This window comes from Molossus molossus, unplaced genomic scaffold, assembly GCF_014108415.1.
Source record: "Molossus molossus isolate mMolMol1 unplaced genomic scaffold, mMolMol1.p scaffold_m16_p_11, whole genome shotgun sequence".
NCBI lineage: Eukaryota > Metazoa > Chordata > Mammalia > Chiroptera > Molossidae > Molossus > Molossus molossus.
Window position 1 is genome coordinate 68,072,028 of NW_023425346.1, and position 26,457 is coordinate 68,098,484.

At 35.1% G+C, this 26,457-nt stretch overlaps 1 protein-coding gene across 1 annotated transcript in view; it reads left to right on the forward strand.

Annotated features, from left to right (window-relative positions):
• The first annotated feature begins 24,635 nt into the window (after positions 1–24,635).
• Positions 24,636–26,457, forward strand: part of PDE1A (phosphodiesterase 1A) — an 81,238-nt gene continuing 79,416 nt past the window's right edge. Inside the window, exon 1 of the mRNA XM_036254962.1 lies at positions 24,636–24,745. The gene's annotated coding sequence lies outside the window, so the exon portion shown is untranslated. The remainder of the gene's footprint in view (positions 24,746–26,457) is intronic.

The window sequence follows — 26,457 nt, forward strand, 5'->3', positions numbered from 1 at the left end:
GATAGATAGATGTAGGGAGGTTTTCCTGGGAGCAGCTACATACACACTGACTACATTCCTGAAAAACCAAAGGTGCTTTCTTTCTCTGCTGCGCCTTTGTGGACAAAGCAAGCATCTGTGTGCCTTGACCTCCCTCCATCTCCTTATACGTGTGACAGTGGGAGGAAGTATCAAGAGTAAGAGAAAGACTGAAAATCTACTTGATGGGGCTCAGGCACAACAGCCCAGAGAGCCTGTACGTGCGTTCCAAAGCAATTCCAAAGCTCCAGTGAAGGCAGTCTACTTTTAGTCAGTGAGCTGTGGCCTCATGTACTTTCTTCAGCTCACCATATCTTTAGTTTCTGCATACTGTCTGGTATTGAAGTTGGAACATTAAAAGCATTATCTTGCTTAAAATATTCAATCAGTTGTGAACTCAGAGTTTTATGTCTTGTCTAATTTCCCAAATTGTAAGTCAATTAACCAGTAAGACAAGTCTGTTTGACTAGACTATGAACAGCATATTGCATAAATGTAACCCTAAAATACCAATTTCTTTTCCTCATAAGGAGCCATTAGTTAATAGCACCCAGGATTCTGCATTTTTGTAGTATTTAGTGAATAATTCTAAATTATACATTTTTCTCTCTTTCTATATATATGTATATCAGAAATAAGTTTTTAGCTAATTTTAAATGAAGACAAATTTGAAGTTTTAAGTTCCCTTAAAAGTAGACATTTGGCCCAGCCAGTGTGGCTCAGTGGTTGAGCATCAAACCATGCACCAAGAGGTCACTGGTTCAATTCCCAGTCAGGACACATGCCTGGGTTGTGGGCCTAATCCCCAATGGGGGGCATGCAGGAGGCGGCCAATCAATGTTTTCTCTCATCAGTGTTTCTCTCTCTCTCTCTCTCATAACATTAAAGAAAAAAAAAATTTTTTTAAAGTAGACATTTTTGTCCTAAATCTAGATGACCATCAGAATAACATTGGGAAACTTACTAAAAATTCTGAAACTAAGCCGTAGCTATATCCCTAGAGATTATGATTCAGTAGGTTCCCGGCAGGGCCTGGAAATCTGAATTTTGAAAAGACTCTCCAGAAGATTTGATGATCCTCCAGTTTTAAGAAAACAATGATGGAGCAGTCACTCCATTTGGCTTTAAAAGGTTTGGTTTCCAGTACCAACTAAAACAATTTACAACCATGTGATGGCAGATGTGTGACTTCAAGTCTCTTGAACTTCTTTTACTCTATTTATAAAGTGGGACACACTTACCTATTATTTTGATTGATCTCCTTTGGTTCCAATAAACAGAATTACCCAAGTTATCTGAAGAAAACGGGGTAGCTCATTTCCCAATTCACACTTAAAAAAATATTTTTATTTCATTGATTTTAGGGAGAGAGCGCGTGCGCAGCATCAACCTCAGACACTGAGCAATGTGTGCACTCACTCCCTTCCAGCTGCCTTCCCAGCATGGGCCCGGGAATGGCTTGGGCCAGTGCCCAACGGGGGATTAAGGCTGCTATGGAATGGATTAAGGATTAAGTAAACTTACATTAAGATTTCATAAATAGAGGAAGTGCTTACTTTTTTGATGTATTACTTATTTTTTCTTAACTAGCTGTCTATATGCAGAGAGAGAGAATGAGAATCATTGTTATTCAAAAACTTTGTGATCCTTCTAAATAAATAGTAAATTTCTTAAGTACATGGGAAGTTGGTATACTTCATAATCCTTTGAACCCTCAGCACAGTGACATTTACAACACAGAGGCTCAGGAAATATATGATGAATATAGGGAATAGATGGAGCAGGAGGCTAAATACTGAATGAAACATAAGCTCAGAAATGCCTCAGTGGAAACTCATGTAGTTTGTAAATGAAAGTTAGATGGTGAATACTAGAATGGGTACATATTTTGCTGAGCATAGATTTACTTTATATTCTAAAAGACAACTTCAAAACCAAATGTTAGGAAACAAACCTGGACTCAAATAGCCACCCATTCTTGTGCTTTGCTGAACTCTAAAGAATGCCTAAGTTTTCTTGTTCTGTTCCTGAGATTTATTTCCACTCATACTCATGGGGAAGAAGGTGTGTTTACAATTTTGACATTTTACAAGCAAAAACTGTAAACCTTAGAAGAATCAAGAGAGGGGACAAAGCTAGAAATATGAGTTAAGGTAAGAAGATTGGAGATATTAAAAAAATCATTTTAAAATTTAAGTTCAACAGTAAAATACTATTTTTATTCTTGAACATGGTCCTTTATATATTACTTTTTCTAGAGCACAGCTGAAGATTTCTTAGATAGAATGATCATATGTAACGTTTATTGGGTGTTTCATGTGTCAGACACTGTACTATAATTTATGCATGAGTGAAATATAGACAAAAACTTTTGAGAAGTAGAATGAGGAGATAGTTGCTCTGTCAGAAAATAAAATGTAATATAATGCCACTATAATTAAGAGACAATGGTATATCACAAGAATAGAACAATAGATCAGGAAAAAAAATGTTAGAAATACCTCCAAGAATATGTGGGAATTACATGATTGGTAGATGTGGGCTTTCAAACCAGTGGGGAAAGTATGGATTATTATATAAATGGCATAGAAATAGCAGTAATCATTTTTGAAATAAAATTAATTAATGCCATATTTCACAACATATTAAAAATAAATTTTAGAAGTATTAAAAATCTAAAGATGAAAGCACACACTTATGAAAGTCATTTTAAAAAAGAACCTAAAAATCTAATAGCTAAATATTTTTGAAATGAGTTGTGATGCTGTGTGATTACATGTATATGAAGTTCTATAAGACATAAAATTAATCTATAGTAAAAGAAATCAGAACAGTGGTCTGCCACAGGGGTGAATGGTGCAGTAATTGATGGGAAGGGATGCACGAGATCTTTCTGAAGAGATGGAAATGCTCTAAATCTTGAGAGTGGTACCTGTGTACAAAATACGCCATTTTATATCATTATTCAGTAATACAGATTGTTGATGAGAATATACTATGAATGGTAAATATTTTTACCATTGTAAAATATATATTTTAAAAAGAAGTCATTATAACATTTTATGGCACAAGTAATCTAAATAGAAATTAAGGCTAAAATTGTTAAAATTTTATTTTAATTAAATTAATAAAAATATGAAAACGTATGAGGAAAGTTAAAAGTTAGTAAAAACAGTTCTTTGCTCCTGAAGATCATAAAAAACTATCAGATCCATAGACACTAGGTCGTATGATATTCAATTGCTGAAAAGTTAGGCATAAAATAAAGGTCAGTACAAATAACCAAGGTAAAGATTCTCCTAAAAACTGGCAATTATATTTGATGATAGGATTATTAGAGAAAGGGCTTCTGGTAGTTCAGAAATTTATACAAATAACATTTGTAAAGGCACTTATACACACAAAACATATCCAATAGTTTGAGAATTTAAAAAGAAAAAAGAGGATACCTCCCACTTTTATTGTATCGATATTTATTCCTAAATTACTGATACATTTACATAGATGATACTATATTATTAGTCTTTTTTTAGAAATCAGAACCATGTCATTTTGGAAACTATAAGTAACACAGTCTTCTTGAGCATCTGTTTTGCACAGCAGTGATTCAAAAGAATATTTGGAGAAGGAGTACACATGAATATATTTGGATTTCAAATTGCATACAAAAATGTGATTAAAAGCAGTTTTAAGAAAAATCTTTTGTATGTCAGAATTTAAATTCTATGACTAGACAAATAATAGTTTTCTCCAAAATTTAATAGGGCCCATTCTATTGACCCCCAGCTGTGTCTATATTTAAGACTTTGTTATTTCTTCTGTATTTTTACTATTACAACCAGCTTCCTACTTGTTTCCTGGTTACCATTTTCTACCCATCCCAACTTATGCTTCAAATTGTTGTTGAGTTATATTTCAAATTAACAAATTATATTATTCTTCAGTGTTCCTAAAGGAAATTGGTATATTTTTCTTCTGAAAACATATGGTTGATCTCCACAAAGATAAACAGCCACAATCCAAGGCCTTTAAAGAGTTTGTAGTCCAAAGGTAGTACAGTCATATACACACCTAATCGTACAATACTGCGGTAAATACAAAAATAGAGATACATAGTACATGCAATAATGTTACTAGAAATAGGAGGTTAATTCTGCTTCAGTATGTCAAGAAGAATTTCACAAAGGAGAAAACATTTGATCTAGTTCTTGAAGGTTAACTAGTAGTTTGCTGGAATCTCACAGGCATAGGTACACTGAGGAATTTTTAAAAATTTCTTTCTTTTTAGAAATTTTTTTACTATTTTTATAATTGAATTTATTGGGTGATATTTGTTTGCAAAATCATACTTGTTACAAGTGTGCAACTCAATAAAACATCATCTGCACGTAGCATCATGCACCCTTCTCCCCAAGCCAAGTCTCCTTCCATTCCCTCCTCACCCCCTTTGCTCACTTCCAACTAGCCCCCATCTCCTTTTCCTCTGGCTATCCCCACACTGTCGTCTGTGTCTATGTGTTATGTATATATTTCATTCTGTCCTCCACCCCCCCCTTCTGACAGCTTCTGTTTTTATTTTGTTTGTCAGTTTATTTTGTTCAGTAGACACAAATAAGTGAGATCATATAGTATTTGTCTTTCTCTGACTAGATTATTTCACTTAGCATAATAATCTCTAGGTTCATCCATGCTATCACAAAAGGTAAGCGTTCCTTCTTTTTTATGACTGTGTAGTATTCCATTGTGTAAATGTATCACAGCTTTTTTTATCCACTCATGTACTGATGGGCACTTGGGCTGTTTCTAAATAATTCTGTAATGAACATAGAGGTGAATTTTTTGGAAATTTCTGAAGGCCGAAGGACTCCTGAAAAGTTTTACCTTGCTTAAAATGAACAATTACCTAGGCAGGGCAAGTGGGTGGGAGGATCTAAAAATAGATAGAACAGTTACTAGACAAAATTGATATTTTAAACAGATGATCAGGATCTGTACTAACATTGTGGCTATAGAAAAGAAGATATCTATATCTATATATCTATGTCTATATATATCTATATCTATCTATCCATATGAGATAATGGAGCTCAGACAGTATGGCTCAGTGGTTGAGCATTGACCCATGCACCAAGAGGTCATGGGTTCCATTGCCAGTCAAGGCACATGCCTAGGTTGTGGGCCAAAACCCCAGTGGGGGCATGCAGGAGGTAGACAATTGATGTTGTCTCTCGTGGATGTTTCCATCTCTCTCTCTCCTTCTCTTTTCCTCTCTCTCTAAGTCAATAAAGAAAAAAAAAAGAGATAATGGAGAATCAGTGACATTTACTGCGTGACTAAATAGGATGGGTTCATGTTAAGCACAAAGTCTGAGATAAAAACCTCTGGCTTGTAGGATGGATGAGTGGTGGTGTCATCATCAAAAACACAGCGTAGAGAGGAAAGAGTAGGTTTGGGGGAAGGCTAAAGCGCTTCAGTCTGGGGTTATAGAGGTTGAGGCTAGTGAAGACACCTAAATAGATAACACAAGTAGGAAGCACTGTGTGTAGGTTGGATCTCAAGGGGGCACTGAAAATGTAGATTTATGCTATCAGCATATATGTATCAGTAGAATTTAAGGACATGTGGACTAAAATAAGAGAAGCAAGGATTGAACACTAGGCAACTCTAACATTTAAACAACAGGATAATAAAGGCAATAGTAAAAGACTGTAAGGAGGGACCAGATTGGAGCAAAAAGAGAAGTTAGTGAGTGTCATAGAAGTCATGGGATACAGAATTTCAAAGAGGAAACCATGTTGAGGATCCTTAAGGCACTCAGGGAAGGCTAGACTCTTCATTATTTATTTATAAGATAGAGATTCATCTGGCATAGTTTTTCCATGTTTTAAGATCAAAACCAAACTTACTACTAACACTACCCTGTTTCTCTCATTTTATCCCTAGTTAGTATTGCTAGACAGCAATCTTAAACTTTGGGGAAATTAGTGAACATCCAGTTAAATGCTTTTCATTTGTGACTATAAATTAAATTAGTCTTTCCACCAAGAAATTTGGAGATTATGAAATATTTTATTTTGTTTTAAATGTTGAATATGCTGGATACTCGCTTTATAAAAAATAAAAACCTTAGCCACTGGATGCACACAAACATACTGTGTAGCAGTACATACATGTTTTATAACTTTTTTTCCCTAGAGTTTTGGCATTCATGTAGATTGAAAGTAATAATAGAATTAGAAGTAAAAATGAGAATTTTAGAATTAAATACATTTGCCTTTAGTAGACATAAGGCAATGACAAATTTCAGGTCTGGAAATCCAGTAAGGAAACTGAACAAATTGTTTACATTTAAAAAAAATAAGTGTAGAAAAATGTCCTTGTTGTTAAATGTTAAAATGGCTTCTCTTGAAATCTGCTTTCTTCTGAAAAAGAGAAAACTAAACAAAAAATAGGTTGTGATTAGAGAAAAAAGATAAATATTAAGGCACAGGGAGTGATGTCTAACTCTACTTTAAATATTTATACATATGTTTATTTAGCTTCTTCTGTCTACTATGTTATCATTGCTTCTTTGCCTCTGTTGTCCTTCTATATGAAGCTGGCTATGTGCCCTTACATGATTTGAGGGGCTCTGGAAAATAACTGCCCCAAATATATTTCCTTTTGTTCTATTATATTTCCTAAATTCCCAATAATTGGAGACTTCAAAAAGTATGCTTCTAAATAAATAAAAATTTTAAGAGAAAGATGTATTTCAGGCTTTAGCTTCCATTAACATATGCATTAAAATGTATCTACTTTTCTTAATACTTAAGCACATAGAAAGAGAGCACTGATAATAAGGGTAGTAGAACAGATAAATATTGATGTTTTAGCCCAAGTGCCCATCAGTAGACGAATGGATAAAAAAGCTGTGGTACATATACACAATGGAGTACTATGCAGCGGTAAGAAAGAAAGATCTCTTATCCTTTGAGACAACATGGAGGGACCTGGAAAGTATTATCCTAAGTGAAATAAGCCAAGCAGAAAAAGACAAATACCACATGATCTCACTTATATACGGAATATAATGAACATAACAGTCTGAGGAATACAGTAGACCCAGAAACATGGAAGTAGGGCACAGACTGACATCCCTCAGAAGAGGGGGTGGGGAGGTGGGAAGAGATAAACCACAGAACTTATATGCATGTATGCATGACCAATGGACATGGACAACTAAGCCGGGGACGGGGTGGGGGTGGGGTGGTGAGGGGGGTGCCAATGGGGTAAAAAAAGTAAAATATCTGTAACATAAAAATAAATAAATAATTTAAAAAATATATTGATGTTTTAATGGGGGTGGGAGGATAATAAAGTAGCAAAATCAGAGAAGGAAGCAGGCATAGTAGCGCTTGAGAGTTACCTATGGAAATAATACCTTCAGGAATTACCTAAGTCCAAGGAACCTTACGTAGTAATGGGCAACCAGAAAAGGAAGATGAGGAAGTATGGTATGACAGAATGACATGAAGCCAGCAGCAGAAATTGGAGTTCTTGTCTTTACTGTCTCTAATGGCAAACTTCTCTGAACTGATTTGATTCATTGGCAAAAGCAAGATCTCAAGCCAGATTTCTATTTTAAAAAATCCTTCAAAATACAAATTTCTGAAACTCGATGATTTGGTAACTTCTAATGTAGCTTTCAGTTCTAATATTGTATTATATGTAAGCACTAATGGGTTTGGGGTAGTGATGAAGCAAGTAAAGTGGTCCATAGAAATGCCAGAAGCAAAATTTAGCAACTCCTTACAAATAACCTTTCTGGCACTGATAGTCCATTGGTGCTACCTATTTTAGAGTTCAAGTTTCCTGCAAACTAGGTGCACCTCCCCTTTCTGTGTCCCACATATGCAGAAGCTAACACTGTAAATAGTTCTTGGGACATGTATTGACTTGCTCGCCATGAAGGTAATTCTGGGTAGATTTGTCAGAATCTACTCTGCCTTACATCCAGGCAGGATGGGTTGCATGATAGTTATAGAACAAACATAAAGGATACCTATGTAAAGTGTTAGTATGTATTCAAAATTTAGACTGTTCACAAACAAAGCACATTGGCTGCAATGTCTCAATAGTCCAGGATGTAGACATGACACTGTGATTTGAAAATCATATCAGTATTGTGAATAGTGGTTACCCTCAATAGCTTTCTGATTTGGGGAAAGTAACTTAACCTCTTTAGGCCTCCGTTTCTTTAGTTGATTCCATTCTTTAAGAGTATTCATATATTGCACATCAAAAGTTCTCAACAATGACTAACTGCTATGACTTTATTACTATCCACATTCTATTGAAGAGGAAACAAAATAAGTCTCCATTCTACATTTAGTTAATCAAAATAAATTAGATTATTAAAATTATTCAATGGTAAAAAATGTCTTTTATTATTTTAACTATCAAGAATTTGACTCTCTTTTACCACTGTGTTAACTTTTTGTTGTTGTTGTTAATCTTCACCAGCGGATATTTTTTTCCATTGACATCTAGAGAGAGTGGAAGGGAGGGAAGGAGACAGCGAGAGAGAGAAACATTGAGGTAAGAAAGACACATCAATTGGTTGTTTCCCACACACACTCCAACCAGGGCCAGGGATTGCAAACCAGATACATGCCCTTCACTGGGAATTGGACCCTCAAATGCTCTAACCACTGAGAAACACTGTCCAGGGCAACTGTGTTAACTTTAAATATCATAAGTTTGTTCTGCCTTAGCACTATCACAAAGAACAATTTAATTCATTAAACTTAAAACTTATTTTTAAGTTCCAGACTTAAAAATATAAAGCTTTCAAGTCATGTAAAAATAAAATTTGTGTGTGTTTTTTTAAAGACCTAAGTGGAAAAAAAAAAACATATTTTCTACCTCCAGACATTCTATTCAGATTTTTAGGCTAAGTGGAAAGAGATAGAGGACACAATTCAATTGGTCAACTAAGTAGTTCATTAGGCATAATGTCACCAGTTTGTTTCTTAGTAAGTCTGTCTTTTGGCCACAGGTATCTTTTATAATAATAATAATAATAATAATAATAATAATAATAATGTAAGAAACAATCTTGCTTTGTCATTTTTAGCTCAGTAGAGTTGGTTGGAGGAAGGAAATTGTGCCTAGGTTAGTATAGAAGGTTCAACATACTTCATTAATGAGTCAAATTTACTGAACACTAACCACGTGTCAAACAGTGCTAGCATTCTAGATAATAGGTGTCAGTGGTTAATAAAATATGCAAGTGTCTCTTCTGCTTATATTATTTTATGGAACAAATAGATAGATGAATGGTTTAGATAGATGATAGACATATAGGTCGATGGTAGATAGACATAACAAGTTGATTCCTGATAGAAAGAATATGAAATTGTCATAGATCTATATAGAACATTAAAATAGATTGATGTGCTAGAAAGATGACTATTAAAATTGGGTTCCCATGGAGGGCTTCTCTGAAGCCATGTCACTTAAGCTGCAGTCTTAGTGGGAGGAAGGTACCAGCCATGTGGAGATTATAAGAGAGTTCTAAGAAGAGAGGAGAGCCGGTGCCATGACTCTAGGAAGGAATATCTTAGATTGCTAAGGAACAAAAGAAAATCACTGTGAGCAGACCAAACTGGCATGAGACAAGATCAGAAAGATAAAGCAAGGGCACCATTATGAAGGAGTCAAGGTAAGCATTTTTGGTTTTAGTTAACGTACTGCTGAAAGACATTGGAGAATTTAAACATAGGTGTGCGATGATCCAATTCATGTTACGTGAAATGCGAGGATTGAATTGTAGGAGGACCAGTGATGGAATCATAGAGGCCAGTAAGAGAACTGGGTCAATGTGTAGCTAGCTGCTCACCAAACCCATTACTGTTCCCTTGAAACATAGTTGAATTGGCTTTCCCAATCTCCCTTAACGTAAGATGTAACCATATGCCTGATTTCTCCTCAGTGTAAGATGAATAAAAATGATGAGCACCACTTTTGTGTCTCACCCATAAAGCCTTTTTCATGCTACAGTCGATGCCCCTTTTCACTCAACTGGCCTGACGTGAGTCCAGTGATCATGGAAGCCACGTGTTGAACATAGTGGCAACATATGAAGGAAGGAACTTGGGTCCTAAATTATTACTAACCAGGAACTCACAACTTGGCCTTTTAATGAATGAGAAGCAAACTTTGATTGTGTTAAGATACTGGGTTTAGAGTTTTAGCCCTTATAGTGGTTAGAAGTACCTTAACTGAAAAAGGAAGGAATGCAGTACAATAAGTGAATTAAGGTGTTCTCGGTAAGGAGAGAAGGTGATGAATAGATGGCGTAGATAGAGCTGAAAAAACAAACCTACCAAAAAGTGCTCTCATTGTGACCATTTCCTAAAACCTTTCATGTAGGCTTCCAACAAGAATTTTAAACCACAGACAACCCTTCTTGCCAGTAGACTTCACTATGTTCTTCCATATAAGCCATCTCCTTACCTTACCTACTCCCAAATGATTTCCTGCAATAGGACAGGTTAGGGCTATCAGACCACTAGCTGCTTGAAAGCTGTGACCTAATTCAGTTGTTCCAGGGAGAAAAACAGAGTAGGTACTTGATCATAGTAACTTTTACTATTACAGAACCACCTCCTTGAACGTCTAATGCCCCGGCAATCCTAGGTGACATCAGACCTCGGATGTCACTGACATTTTGCACGATGCTTGGAACAAGATGTTAAAATGGGGTCTGATAGTGTACAATCTTTTAAGAGACACGATGCATGCCACATGCATGAGTGTGTTGCCATGGAGTCCTAGCTAACCACTAATGTAATCAAAAGCATTCTCCCTTCTCTGACTTTCACTTTATAATCTTTGTATTTTTGTCACAAAAATGCCAACTTATAGTGATGCTCCTTAGTGTTTTTTGTTTTGGAGTCAAGACTCCAGTTCCTAAAAATGATTTATTTTTTTTCTGCATGGAAATGTTTCCTTCTAACACTTCAGCTCTGTATCTTTCCTTGCTAAACTGATGACCATTAATGATTTGTTTTGACTTAACAAAGAAAAACTTTAAAAAGAGAACAGTTTCAGAAATAAAACCAAAAGTCCAAATAGAGCCCCATATCATTTTTCAAATCTAAGAGTTTGTATTGTATAGCATTTCATGAAGGCCGCCACTGAGTTATAGGGTGTGTGTGTGTGTGTGTGTGTGTGTGTGTGTGTAAAACTCAGGTATTCTACATACCAAAACCATGTTCTCATATTGATAAGGTAGATTACTCCAAAGATAAGACTTTAAACAATGTGTTGTATTATGCTTGAAAATATTTGGTGGTTAAAAAATTCCATCAGAATCACTGAAAGTATGCCATATAAGTAAACATTTACTAGTAAATGTAGGATTTACCTGGCTGTAACTATGTGGACACAATAGATGTTCAGTATTATTTAATTTGCTATTGCCTTTACTGATCCTAAGTAATGATTACATCAAAAGTTGACAGCTTAAGGATTTGAGAGAGAGAGAGAAAAAAAGCATGGATTTCTGCCCTGGCTGGTGTGGCTCAGCGGTTCGAGCATCGGCCCACGGACCAGAGAGGACTGGGTTTGGTTCCTGCCAAGGGCATGTACCTCAGCTTCAGTTTGTCCCCAGCCTCAGTTGGACTTGTTTTAGATATGCCTTTTCTATTCAATAGTGTAGATGTAGATAGGTTAATTAAAACTCAAAGTGTCAGTGTCCTCACTTTTAAATTGAGAATATTTCATTAGAATTTGTTGTGTTTTTTTTTGAGGAATAAATAAATTTTACGTTCTTCAGATAGTCCTAAATAGTTTATGGAATGAATGGGACTGCCAATGATAATTTAGGACTAATATTTATTTTGCCACAAGATGTGCATTTGGACTACATATTCGTATATTTGGTTAATCATCTATAAATTCCAAAAATTTAATTAAGTCCTAGGTATATTGTAGTGAAATAAGGCTCATTTTTGGACTCCTATATGTTTACAAATATACATATACACACAGCTAACACAAAACTTCAGTATTAGACTATAAGATATGAGTATATGGGGGAATCAATATTGGGGTCCTTGGGTGTGTTGTAGGTAATGGAACGGAGAGTTAAAATTTAGTGAGAATTGATGCTTTTGTACTCAGTTGTGTTTTGTAATCTTGAGTGTAGGTTGCTGCAAGCTGGATATAACTGTAACAAGGACACCTATGAACCTAATTAGTTAAACCCCATAAATTTCATCCACACTGTAAGTTTTCCTAATTAACAGCTGAAGTCAAGGCAGGAGTTGGAGGAAAGGTTGCCAGCTTGACAAGTACACGTATATCAAGTCAACAGTTAACAATGCTCTATTGTATACTGAAAATTGGCTAAGAGGATATGTCTTAAAATAAATCTCACACTCCCACCCACACACAAATGGTGACTATGTGGAAGTGATGGATGAGCTATTTAGCTTGACTGTGGTGATCTTTTCACAATGCATACAGATCTCAAAACATTAAGTTGCATACCTTAAATATATAAAATTTTATGTCAGAGATGTATCAATAACATTTTGTTTCTTTTCAAAATTTATTTATTTATTTATTTATTTACTTACTTACTTACTTACTTACTTACTTACTTACTTACTTAGTTAGTTATTTTTCTGGTACGTGCCCCTAGTGGGAACCGAACCCGGGACACTGGTCCGCAGGCTAACACTCCAACCGCTGAGCCAAACCGGCCAGGGTGTTTTGTTTCTTTTTTTAATCCTCACCCGAGGACATTTTTGCATTTATCTTCTGATAGAGTGGGAGGGAGAGAGAAAAGAAGAGCGAGAGAGAAACATCAGTGTGAGAGAGACACATCAAGTGGTCACCACCCACATGACCCCAACAAGGGCTGGGGATAAACTGCAACAGAGGTACATGCCCTCAGCGGGACTCTCTGGCTCACAGGTTGACCCTCTAACAGCTGAGCAAAACTGGCTAGGGCTCAATAACATTCTTTAAAAGTGTACAGTGACTCCCTTTGACAGTGGTTATTTCCCCTTGGAGCAGAAGGATAGCCTAGCTCTGTGTGGGTATCGGAGGAGGATATAGATAGCAAGGAATGATGAGAGGGGAGGGCTCAAGAGCAAGCGGATAATGAGGGCAAGTAAGGGAAAGAGTGGTGGATTAAGGTTATAGTGAAAACCTCTATGAGGTGAATGAGTTGAGTCACCAAAGTTAACTGGATGACCCTACTCCCATTTCAGGATTCAGCTAGGTGCTACTAACATCCTGTCTGCAATCACTATATTGAATGTGACATTGTTTCAGATGACAGAAGGTCACAGCTACTGGGGGAATGATCTAAATGGTCAGTAATAAACTGACAGAACTATATTAATAATGTATTGGCTTCTTTTCTTCAACATTTTAGTCTAAGGTTTAGTTCTCTAAAACTTCTTAACTGCAGTTAATATTAAATTCAGAAACATTTGGCTGTAGTGTTAGAAGCTGAACTGACCATTTGCTTGTTCACCGCACTAAAAATATTTCCTGTTTTTAGTCAATACTCACTTGACAAATCAGATTGAGTGTGCAAGTCTAAGCAGCCACTGATAGAGGTACTTAAAAAAACACAACATTTTCATAACCTCATTTCTTTGGACATACTGACATTTGTCACACTCCACTGCTTTCTTCAGTTATTTTCTAGCTATTAAAGCACATGATGACTACAAAGTACATTGAGCGTGCATAGTTATTTTCCCTTTCTTGGCAGCAGCAGCAGTAGCAGCAGCATCTGTTCCACATCTGGCTCTTTCATGGGGCAGTTCCTTTCTGCAATTCAGACCCAGTCTTCTAGTTTATGTGGTTAGCATTCAGATGGGTTTCTTAATACTACTTTGCTATTTTATTGGTATCATTTTAAAGTTGCATGCTCATTTATTCCACAGGCTTGTTTTAAGTAGTTTCCTTGAAAAACAAAACAAAACATTTCTTTAAAAGCAATGTTCTTTTAAATACCACTAAGACAAACACGTGTTATAACATTCTTCAGCATGATTTTTTTCACGGGACATTAACTTTAAAACCAAGTTGCAGTGGAAAGTCAGAATCTGCGGTAAAGAACTTGAGAGCGTATCACACCTTCAAATGAAAATGCTGAAGTGATGAAGACAAAAAATCGGTGCTAAAATTAACAAATCGAAATGACTCATGCATTTTAGATACACAGACTCCATTAGAATATGTCTCTTTGAGGCTTTATAGTTACAGTCATGGGGGTGGATGGGAGCAATGAAGTGGAATAACTACGGAATTGCATGCAAATCAAGAGACAGTTTCCAGTTTGTTGATCAAACTTAATTCTGCCTACTGTCTAAGTGGACTCTTAGCTATAATTCAGTGTTCCTTGTATTCCTATTCATTCTTTCTGCCCCAGAAAAAGACAGATTATATTCTATTTGTAAAAAATGCTCAAATAATAGCTAATAATTATTTGCACCAGCCCTATAAATTTCCTGTTTCATTATTGTTATTTTGTTCAGTTATTTAGATACTTCATCAAAAAGAACTTTTCATTTTAGCTGTACCTTTTGTTCTTTTTCGCTAATTTAATTAGGAAGCAAGAAAATAAAATTCTTACTTTTGTTATTATTATTTTTAATCCTCACCTGAGCATATTTTTCCATTGATTTTTAATGAGAGTAGGAAGGAGGGAGGGAGAGAGAGAGAGAGAGAGAGAAACATTAATGTGAGAGAGACACATCGAATGGCCACTTCTCATTTGACCCTGGGCTGGGGATCAAATCTAAAATCCAGGCACACGCCCTTGACCGGGAATCGAACCCAGAATTCTAAGGTCCCTGAGCCGATGCTCTAACTGCTGAGTCAAACCAGCCAGGGCAAAATCCTTACTTTTGAATAAAGATTGTGAATTGTCATATATATATTCATTATTTTCTCACTTGAGACCCACCCTAAACAGAGTAAAATTTTATAAACCCACAAAATCAAAGAGAAAAAAAGAGAAGGCATTTAAAACTAGGATATTTTAATGAATTTTGAATTTGGTAAACAAGAGGAATAGTGGCAATTTTCAGAGCGGGACAATGACCAAGCACACAACTCCTCTTAGAGAAGAAATGAAGCAAAGTTTTCAAATTTTGATAGAAAATGTTCCTCAATCTAGAATACTCTGTCAAACTATTAATCAAATGGGGTGAAACAACAAATATTTTTAGCATTTGGGGACTCAATGAATTATGTCACATGCACACTTACTTGGAAAATACTGAGAATGTGTTGTTTTTTCCCCCCAGCAAAATGGGAAAATTCAGAAAAGAGGAAGTCATAAAAGCATAAATCGGGATCAGTGCCATAGGAAAGGTGGCAACAGACATCTCAGGATGACAGGTGTGTTTCAGATCTGGAGAGCAACTCATCCAGATCTGAGCGAGAAGGCAGAAAGCCCTGAGACAAGTCTCCAGAATAAAAGAATTTGATACGTGGCAGATGTAAATGGGATCTGGGGAGAAAATAGAATAGACAGAGAAAATATGGTAGTAAAAGTGAGATAATAACCTTGGCTGGATAGCTTCATTGGTTAGAGTGCAATGTGGGTTTAATCCCTGGTCAGGACACGTACAAGAAGCAACCAATGAATGTGTAAATAAGTAGAACAACAAATGAATGTTTTTCTCTCTCTCTCTCAAAATCAATAAATAAAGTTAAAAAAAGGTAATAACTTCAGGAATTTTTTTTAATCTAAGGATGAAAATGTAATATTCATACACTATTTGGCCATGTAATTAGCATTAGGTATGTGATCATAAAAATGTAAACATTGGTTAATTGATTATGTTATGAGTAGGATAAAATACTATTGATAAGTTGGGTTAAGCTAAACTGGTTATTCAGACATGTAAAACACATAAATCTTCATCTGCCATTACAAGAAGCCAATTGATAGTATCCAATATTGTTAAATCAAGAAATAGCAGAATAAGTATTTTAAAATATTGACAAAAATGTCAGAATAGCCAAAATATTTTAAAGTGGATGTCCCTGGTGAATAGAACATAGAGTGAGACTACATAGGTGAAGAAACTGCTAATTTTTATAAAAGAATTATATATATAATTAAACTATACATTTATAAATAAAATATAGATATTTAATTTTGAGTATGATTTACACTGTTAAAGACATTTAGAAAATAAGGCCCAAAGAAATAAAAAAAAAAAGCAAACTTTAATTTTTTTTTTTTAGATTTTGCAAAAATCTCCTTATAGACTTTACAAAAGTCTTCTATAAACTTGAAACCCCATAAACTACAGGCTAAGAAACCAGAATTGATCTTCTTCCAAACGTATTTATAATGGAAAAGAGGAAAGCAGGATTTTTTTAAAAAGTCAGGTCTGTGAATGTATAATCTACAAGAAAGATTTCTCTTCCCAGCAACAAAAGCTACTCTGGTTTGATTGGTCATTGGCTTCCAAGGGCATCAACCCTAAAGAAGACTAATAGCCAGGTAAAGAGATTAGCCAAAGAGCATATATCCATAGCACTAATCTTTCTTCTCTGGTTTAAATCAATACCTTACTGGTAGTAGGTGAAGGTCACTACTTTTTTCATCAGAACACATATATTTACATTTACTATATAAAACAATAAATATATTTTACAAATATAAATATATTTAAAGTTATATATTTCATGTATTTAAATGTGTTTAAAGATATGTGTGCTTAAATATATATTTAATATACACATTTATTTAAATGTATAACCTTATAGAGAAAACCCTTGAGTCCTGAATCCACATATACCACAGTATTTCAGAGGAAATAACAGTAACTGGGCACTAAGGATTACTTCCCTCTTCAGAGTCAATATGTTCTTTTGCCTCCAAGAAGGAAAAAAACTGATCTTGAAGGCATTTCTAACTATTTGAGTTTTTGTATCTCTGTACTTAAAAGGAATTATTTAGCATGGTAGGGATTATGCAATACCCATTTCTATAATAAAAAGTCTACTCTTGAAGTAAAGTGATAAATAGTTTACCTAAATTGTGATTTTGAGAGAAGAAGGAGAATAATTATATATTCCTTTGTACTTAAAAAAATACTTTTTTAATTACATATTCGTCATCTCAATGAGATTTTTTCAGTCCTTTAATTGTAGAATGTAAATCTATATCAAAGGCATATAATATTTGTCATACAACTGTTCCCAATTTTTGAGGATGCCAATTGTTTTGGGAATTATTTATTCCATAATATAAAGATGTTAAGGAGCTTTATAAGGATAACATTTGCCTATGTGAAATAAAAATGTCTTTAAAAGACTTTAAATCTGTAAGCTTTCTTCTTAGACTAAGGTTAGGATATAATTTCCTAAGAATTGACCTGCAGAGTAGATAAAACACTTACATTATTTAATTACTTCTTACTATTTTTTAAAATCATATTAGTATTAGAGACAAGCTGAATTTCCTGAAAATGACACAGTTTTTTGTTCTGAGTGTCCCTATTTGTGTATTTTTGTGCACTTCTATGTATGGCTTTATTTTAGTGTTAATGTCGGCCATAGATATTCTTTTAGCTTCAGCTCTTCTACTTTTTATTGTAGCATTCTGACAATCATACCTTCTCACTTCTGTATTTCAATTCATGTCACAAATGGGGACATTGATAGGAATATAATGAGTATCAACAGTCTTTTAAATTTCATTTATTCATTTATTCATTGTTCATGGTCTATAGCATTAGAGATAATCTGGGCATTTTATACCCTAGAATTAATAAATATATGCACAGACACGCAAGGTTTTTTAGTATGAGAATATTCTCAGTCATGTAGGTAGTCTTTTTGCAAGATTGGGTCACCTAGCAATATCGTAGAAGGTAACCTTAGAATATTTGCAGTACTTAATTATGAAAACTATATCATTTTATATTGAGTATTTTATTTGAAAAAGTGACAGGTCTATATTCGGGTGAAAAAATACTCAATCATTTTCTACAGCTCAGTACTCTTTGTTCAAAGGTAGAAATTATTTCCCTTTTGCAACTGCTTGATTGAATTACAGAGCCAATCATTTATTTTCAAAGATGGTGTTTCTATTTTCATTACTTTTCTTTTAGTGTTCTGATCATCAGAAGGTAAGAAAGTCTCTCCAAAAAGCTCTGAAGATCAAAGACCATACTGTTTATAATAGTCAGGCTTATTTTTAAAGTCTTATGAATTATCAAGAATTTGTGTCATTCTCTTTCAAAAAAGATCATTGAAAGTTTAATACTGCTTTAGATGTTTAATGTCTTTGATTATATATTAGAATTTAAATATTTTAATAAAATTTATGAAAAATAAGGATATGTAACACAAGCAACCTTTTACCATATAATCTTTTTCTATCTCAAATTAGTGATTGCACATTTCAGTTTGTAATTTATAATTTGATAAATGTGGATTTATGTATATGCCTATGAAACCATTCCACAATCAAGAAAATAAACATTTTCATTACCCTCCAAAGTTTCCTCAAACTCAATCCTTCCCTTTCTCTCCTCCTTGATCTTCTCCCCTATTCCCAGGCAACCAGGGGTCTGCTTCCTGTCACTGTAAGAGTAGTTAGCATTTTCTAAAATTTTATATAAATGGAATCATACAATATGCTCATATCTTATTTCACTCAGTATAATTATTTAGAATTCACTTATGTCCTTGTGTGTATCACTGTCTTATTGCTGAGTACAACTCCTTTGGATAGCTATGCACTCGTTTCATTTTTTTTTTACCTGTGGATGAACATTTGGGTTGTTTCCAGTTTGAGGCTATTACAAATAAAGTTGATATAAACATTTGTGTGTCAGTCTTTATAAGGACATGTATTTCTTTCTCTCTCCACCAAAGAACAAAATAGCTGAGTCATATGTTAGATACATATTTAGCTTTTCAGGGAACTGTTTTCCAAAAGTGATTGTACCTATTTACATTCCCAATAGCAGTGTATGGTAATACCAGTTTCCTCACATCTTTGCCAATATTTGGTATGGTCAGTTATTTTAATTTTAGTCATTTAAATAGGTGTTTAATTGTATCATATTACTGTTATAATTTGAATTTTTAAATAACTAATAATTTTGAACATCTTTTCATGTTTGCCATGAATATATCGTTTTTAGTAAGAGATCTGTTCAAATCATTTGCAGATTTTTGTATTGGGTTATTTGTGTTCTTATTATTGAGTTTTGCAAATTCTTTATATGTTTTGGATACAAATCCTTTATCAGATATATCATTTGCAAATGTTTTTTTTTTCCAGTTTATGGTTTGTCTTTTTATTCGTTAAGCAAAGTTTTCAAAAAACAGAAGTTCTTGATATTGATGAAGTTCAACTTCTTTCCTTTCATTAGTTAGTACTTGACGTATTGTATCTAAGATATTTTTTACTTACTTGGATCACAAAGATTTTCTCCTGTTTCCTTCTGGGTTCATAGTTTTGGGCTATACATCTAAATTTATGATGCACTCATGAATTAGCATTTCTTTTATACATAGATATTTGAATTGGTACAGTACTGTCTGTTATAAAGGCTGTCTTTTTTTCCACTAAATCATCTTTGCAACTTTTCCCCAAATCAATTGACTGTATATTTGTGCATCTCTTCTTAGGCTCTATATTCTGTTCCATTGATCTACTTGCCTGTCTTGGTGCTAACAATGTAGCATATTATACCATTTTACTGTCCTGATTACTGTAGCTTAAAAATAATTCTTAATCTTATGTCTTAAAGTAGTGTAAATCCCAGAACTTTGTTCTTTTTGTTACATTTGTTTTGACTATTGTAGGTCTGTTGCATTTCTATATGAATTTTAGAATCAGTATGTCAATATGTACAACAAAAGGCCAGCTGGGATATTTATTGAGATTGCACTGAATCTGTAGATCAATTTGGGGAGAAATAATATGTTAACAATATTGAGTCTTTCAATCTGTGAATGGGTGCATCTCTCCATTTATTTAGCTCTGCTTTGATTTCCTTTAGCTGTTCTGTAGTTTCCAGTAACACTCGCACATGTTTTGTCAGATTTATGTCTAAGAATTTCACTTTTTGAGGTTCTCTTCTAAATGATATTGCTTTTTATTTTAATTTCAGATTGCCCAATTTTATTATATAGAAATGATGTTGCCCTAACCAGTTTTTCTCAGTGGTTAGAGCGTGGACCTGTGGAACAAAGGTTCGAGGGTTTGATTCTGGCCAAGGGCATCTCTCTCTCTCTCTCTCTCTCTCTCTCTCTCTCTCTCTCTCTCTCCCTCCCTCCCTCCCTCCCTCCCTTCCACTCTATCTAAAAATCAATGGAAAAATATCTTTGGGTGAAGATTAACAGCAAAAAAAGAAATGATGTTGATTTTTTGTATATGTTTTTCTATATTGCAAACTTGTTAAAAGAATTTATTATTTCTAGTAATTTTTTGGCATATTTTATCAGATTTTCTACTTAGACTCTCATGTCTGTGAACAAGCTGTTTTACTACTCCCTTTCCAAACTGGTTGCCCTTTACTCTTGCCTTAATGCTGTGGCTCAAAGATCCAGTACAGTGATAAACAGCTGTGTCGAGACTAGAGCCTTATATCTTACATTTGGAAGAAAGCATGCAGTCATTTAACATTACTTATGACATTAGCTATAGATTTTGTGGCCTAAATTTATCAGATGAGGAATTTCCCCTCTATTTTAATATGCTTAGAATTTCAATAAGCATTTGGCGTTAGATTCTAGTATTTATTGAGATGATCATATGGTTTTTCTTACTTAGTCTCAAGATAGTGAATTATATTGATTAACATTTCAATTTTATAAAAATCTTGAATTCCTGGAATAAATCTGTTTTATGATGTACCATTCTTTTACATATTGGTAGATTTGATTTCCTAAAATGTTGAGAATTTTTTATATTTCTGCTCAAGGGGGTATGCATTGATAGTTTCCTCCTCCATACCCAGAGAGTTCAAGTATCTTGAAGACAGGTACTATGGTACATACACAGGTACCTATTCACTATATATGTTTGTGTGTATATATGTGCATGTGTCTATATGTATCCTTACATGTGTATTTATACATGGTTTTATACAGCCCAGGTACAGTAATAAAGGCTAAATAATTATTTATTTTACTGACTTGGGTTTTGAATACATTTGATAATATCCGTTTATAAATAGCTTCTCTATGTTGTTTGATAGAATAGATGTGAACTTGTTTTGCTACCAAGCAGAGTAGCCTGTGAATTCTCCATCCACAGATTAATGGGCCAGAAACTTTTCAGGCTAGAACATCAAGCGTAGTACTTAACCTAAGCTTTGGGAACCAGAAGAACATACCTAGACTTGGTATTAAGAACACTATTTTTCATTAAGCTTGCCTATTTGGATAACAGAAATCAAATTATTATTTAAAAGAGTTGTTACTGAATTAAGAGGACTTTTTTTTATCTTAGAAAGGCACAAGACTGATTTGTTCTTCAGTTCTGAAAATTTGCCCAAAGGATGGTTTAGGAATTAGGTATATAGTTATAGTTATCTAATTAAAGAAATTAAAAATGTATATAGATATATTCAGTAAAGTCTGAATACTTTGGAACCCACCAGTTTAGAATATATGATCATTTGAAAATGATTCATGAAGATGTTTTTGGCCTTGTATTAACTATAAAGAAAGTGAAATAATAGTGAAATAATAGCCTAAATATGATTGTTGAGGATTATCATATGCATAAATTAATTAAAAAGTGAATTTATAATTGTAATGATAATTATGTAAATTATTCTATTAACCTGCTCTTATAATTATAAGGAACTTTTTGCAATACAATGGTTTCTCTTTTTATGCAAATAGCAATACATATTTACTAAAAGAAATTTAGTGCACACAGGCAGAGGAGATAAAAGAGAAAGAAGTTTTAGTAGACTCCAATTACATATTTCCTTCCAGTATTTTTGAGTTGACATAATGACTTTAGGGGTATGTGTGTGTGCACACACGGTTGTGCTTGCTTGAGTGTGCACGTGTTTGAGTGGTCGTGATTTTGCAGAATTATAATAAGGTCTAACTGGATTTTCCATGTGAGTGGTAATCAGAGAGAGCATGTTCAGTATGCAAGTATTAGGGTCTCTTGATGTCACAGGTTTCATCAGGTGTGATGTGCTGCTCTGATAAAGACCTGACAATTTCCCTGAGAACACCTGCAGGCGGTCATGAGTTAGGAGGTGCACTGGTGGACAGTTTCCCAGGGGTGCCCCCTCTCATGTTATGGGACAATTCCTCCTTACTTGAGTTCTTTATTTTGAATCATTTCTTATTCATTTGATTTATCAATTAATAAGCTGCATATAAAAGAAATCTCAACATAATAGTGGCTTAAGCACAACCTTTTTCCTCTTTCATAGGAAATAAGTCCAGAGGTGGGGGATTTCATTCAGGTGGATTCACAGCAAGGGACCCAGGCCACTTCCATCTTCCTTCTCTGTCATTCTTAGTGGAAGCTTTCTTCTGCCAGGTCACTTTATGATCCTAGATGGCTGCTGACCGTTGACACAGTGGCGTTCCAGGCAGTGAGAAGTGGGCAAGGGGTAAGAGAGAAGCTCTTCCGGTTGAGTTAGTCCTCAGAATAATTGCTCTCGAACTCTTACTCAACAACCTCCATTTATTCCCGTGGCCAGAATGCAGTCTCGTGGCATACCTAGCTTCGGGTGAGCCTGGGAAATGCAGTTTCTTAGTGGAGAAAATTACTAACGCAAATAAAAACAGAGTTTATTTATTCAGAAGGAAGGGGAGGCAACCATCTGAAGTACTTATTGTCTTTAAAACCACACCATACATCCAAATACAATCAAGCTGTACCCAGTAAATTTCACAAGAAAGATACACAAGTGACATATTTTTAAGACATTGCAGAACTGTGAAACTCTTTCTTTTAATTTCGCACATAAAAGATAATTTCACTAAGTATAATATGATTGGGACATACACATTACAGTGATCTCAAAACATTCTGCGCGTTACTCCATCAGCACCACCTTCAGCGTTTTAAGGCAATCTAATTTTTCCTGAGTAACCTGTTTTGGTTGTTATTTTGTTTTGTTTTGCTGCCTCCGTATAAATAAGACTGATTTGTTGGTACATGGAATTCATTTTGCAATGTTATGGTCTGGTAATATCTTATCATATAGAAGCATATGGTATAAAGAGTATTTGTAGCTTCGTAAATAAGAAGTTTTTATCTAGATGTGACTTTTTTCCATGGAGAAATAAAGTGTTTCTTATGGATGAAGGAATGTCAAACACCCTTGCGAAAACTTTTGACTTGTCTTTATACCCTAACCTTCATACTGGAAATCACCTAAAGCAAATTTTCAGAAAACCTGTTACATTATCTCCACGACAATGCCTAAAAGTAGATGTACTCTGTTTCTTTCTGAAATACCTTGGGTCAGGAGTAGAATTAAATTCTGTCTATTGACTCAGGAAAATGAACAAATTGTCTTTACATTGTTTATCTACAGTCTATAGAGAATAAGAAATATGTTTTCTTTTCTTGCCTAGTATAAAGCAGTATCTTCAGAAATGCTTGGTGTATAATTAATGCATAAAGTTTCTAAAATTATTAGAAACTAATTGAGTTAATTCATATTATCTTATTCCATGAAATAGGTATTGCTGCATAAAAAATTATCCCAGAACATTAGTGGCTTAAAGCAATAACACTAATCATCTCACAGTTTCTGTGAGTCAGAAACCCAGACATGGCTTATCTGTCCCTGTGTCTTCAGAGTTGGGACATATCATTCTATGGACAAAACAAGAGAAAATGTATCATAGATCTGTCTCGCGTGGAAAACCATTGCAGTAAAAACACCAAGCATACATAAATATATTGTGTTCTCATCTTGATTAAATTTGCTTAGAACTTTTGCCTTTGTCTTGTTTGTTTTTATTGCTATGTACAGTGAATAATTGCTACAGTAGTGGTCAAAAGAGTACACTTTAAAAATGCTCTTAGTGCCCTCGCTGGTTTGGCTCAGCAGTTAGAGTGTTGGCCCATGGACCAGAGAGTCCTGGGTTCAGTTGCCACCAAGGGCATGTACCTCAGTTGCAGTTTGTCCCGGCCCCAGGTGGGGTCGTGTGGGTGGCAACCAGTCGATGTGTCTCTCTCACATGGGTGTTTCTCCCTCTCTCCCTCCCGCTCTATTAAAAAAGAAAAAAAAGAAAAGAAAAAGCTCTTAGAGCCGATTCTGAAGAAGCAGAACAGCCATTGAATAAATTTTAGGTCAGGAAAATACTTTAATGAAAGTATCTATATTGTCTTGAACTTTCAGAAAGACTATCCTTGACTGTAATACCTAAACTAGCAACCTACAGCCCTAATCTTATTGATGGGTATATAGAATTTCTCATAGTTGTTTAACTGATAAAGTTGGAGCTTAACTGTACCCTAAAAACCTCTGAAAAAATTTCTATTTGATGAATTAGAAAGATTTGTGTATTTAACATTGGACTAAGTCATCTCTTTCCATTCCTCTCTTCTGGTTGCTTCGGGAAACAGACTAAGATGCTTAGTGAAGCAGCTGGAGAAGGGTGACGTCAACATCGTGGACTTGAAGAAGAACATAGAATACGCAGCATCCGTCTTGGAAGCAGTTTATATCGATGAGACAAGGTACGTTGTCGCCTCCTCCTACCTCTTTTATCTTCTGGGCCTCCTTCCCCCGTTTCCTCTTTCTTAGTCCTTTATCTCCGACGTGAATTTAGCATATTTTAGTCATGATATTAAAATCAAATCTTATTTACATTTAAGAAGTTCTTCATGTACATACTGAACTAAACTATGATGTTTTCTTTTAAACAATGCACATTTTAATTCATGTTTGAATACCAAAAAGCAATCAAACAAAAAAAGTCATGAAATGAACAAATGAAAGTCCCCTCTCCTCTCAACCTCACAGTCTTTAGGCCAGATTTTTAAATGTCAGAAACAGATATAGGCGAATTTTCCTCGATGTAAGGATTCTTCTACTATCTCAAGATTTCAGAGTTCCTTCTGGGAAGTGGGTGTCCATGGGCACACATCTCATGACAGGTGTCTGTCAGAATGTCTGTGCAGGGCTTCCTAAGGGCCAGTCCCAAAGTGTGTTTGATCATCACCTAAACCTCATCAACTAGCCTTGTAACCGCAGTGTGAGGAGATTAGGAGATAAGAGTTTAGTTGAAGGGGGTGGTCAGCCCAGTGCTGTGGCTCTCAACCAGGCTCTTTGCCTTCCAGGGGTCATTCGGCAATGTCTGAAGATACTGGTTTGGTCGATGGGGTTATGCTACTGTTATGTGATGGGTAGAGGCTAGGAATGCTGCTAAACATCCTACAATGGACAGGAAAATTCCCCACAACAAAGGACTATCCACCCCAAGTGTGAATAGTATGGTTGTTAAGGGAGAACTATGCATTTTCTGGCCTAAAGGGAGAACTGTGCATTTTTTCTTTCTTCTCTAAGAGGGTACCCCTGATTTCAAGTCACGAGATGAGGTCTTGGAAACTCTGGTGCTAACTGAACACTCAGTAAAACACGATATGACGGTTCTTGAGAGATTTGTCCAGTACCTTTTGAAGTTCAGAGAGTACTGAGACTGTTTCCTAACTCTCATGTCCAAAAAAGAAAGTTGGCCCTGGCTGGTTTGGCTCAGTGGTTGGAGCGTCAGCCTGAGGACCAGAGTCCCGGGTTCAGTTCCCGTTGGAGCGTGTGCCAAAAAACAAACAAACAAACAACAAACAAACAAAAAGGTAAAGTTGCAGGCTCGTTAGGACAACATTGAGTTCACAGTTAAGAAGGAACCTGTGGAGGGAGAGACATGCACTTCCAGCATTTAGCAGAAAAAAGGCACCGAGTGTTTTCAAAGTGGCAGGTGGAACAGAGATCTTTTGAAGAAAGAAAGCAAAGAAACTGACTTCATGGAACAGACAGGAATCTCAGAGGAAAGGGGCTGGAAGAGGGAAGAGATTAACCAAACAAGTTAAATGCATATATTTACTGCCCATGGACACAGACAATAGGGTGGTGGAGGCGGAGGCTGGGCAGGACCAGGTGGAGGAGGGCAATGAGGGGAAATTGGAGACATCTGTAACACTTCCAACAATAAAGATTAAAAACAATAGAGAGTGAAAAAGAGGCTGTTTGGGGTGATTGTTGATATAAGAGCCAGTGTAGAAATCATAAATATTCAACCCAAATATTAGAGAATATATAATAACATTCAAGGTACCCTTTTGGTATAGTGAGATGTCTTTGAAGAACTCACAAAATCTCCCCAGGAGAAAAAGATAACCAGCATTTGGGCATTTGTCACATAGATGACAAACACAAGGGTCTTGGCAGACCC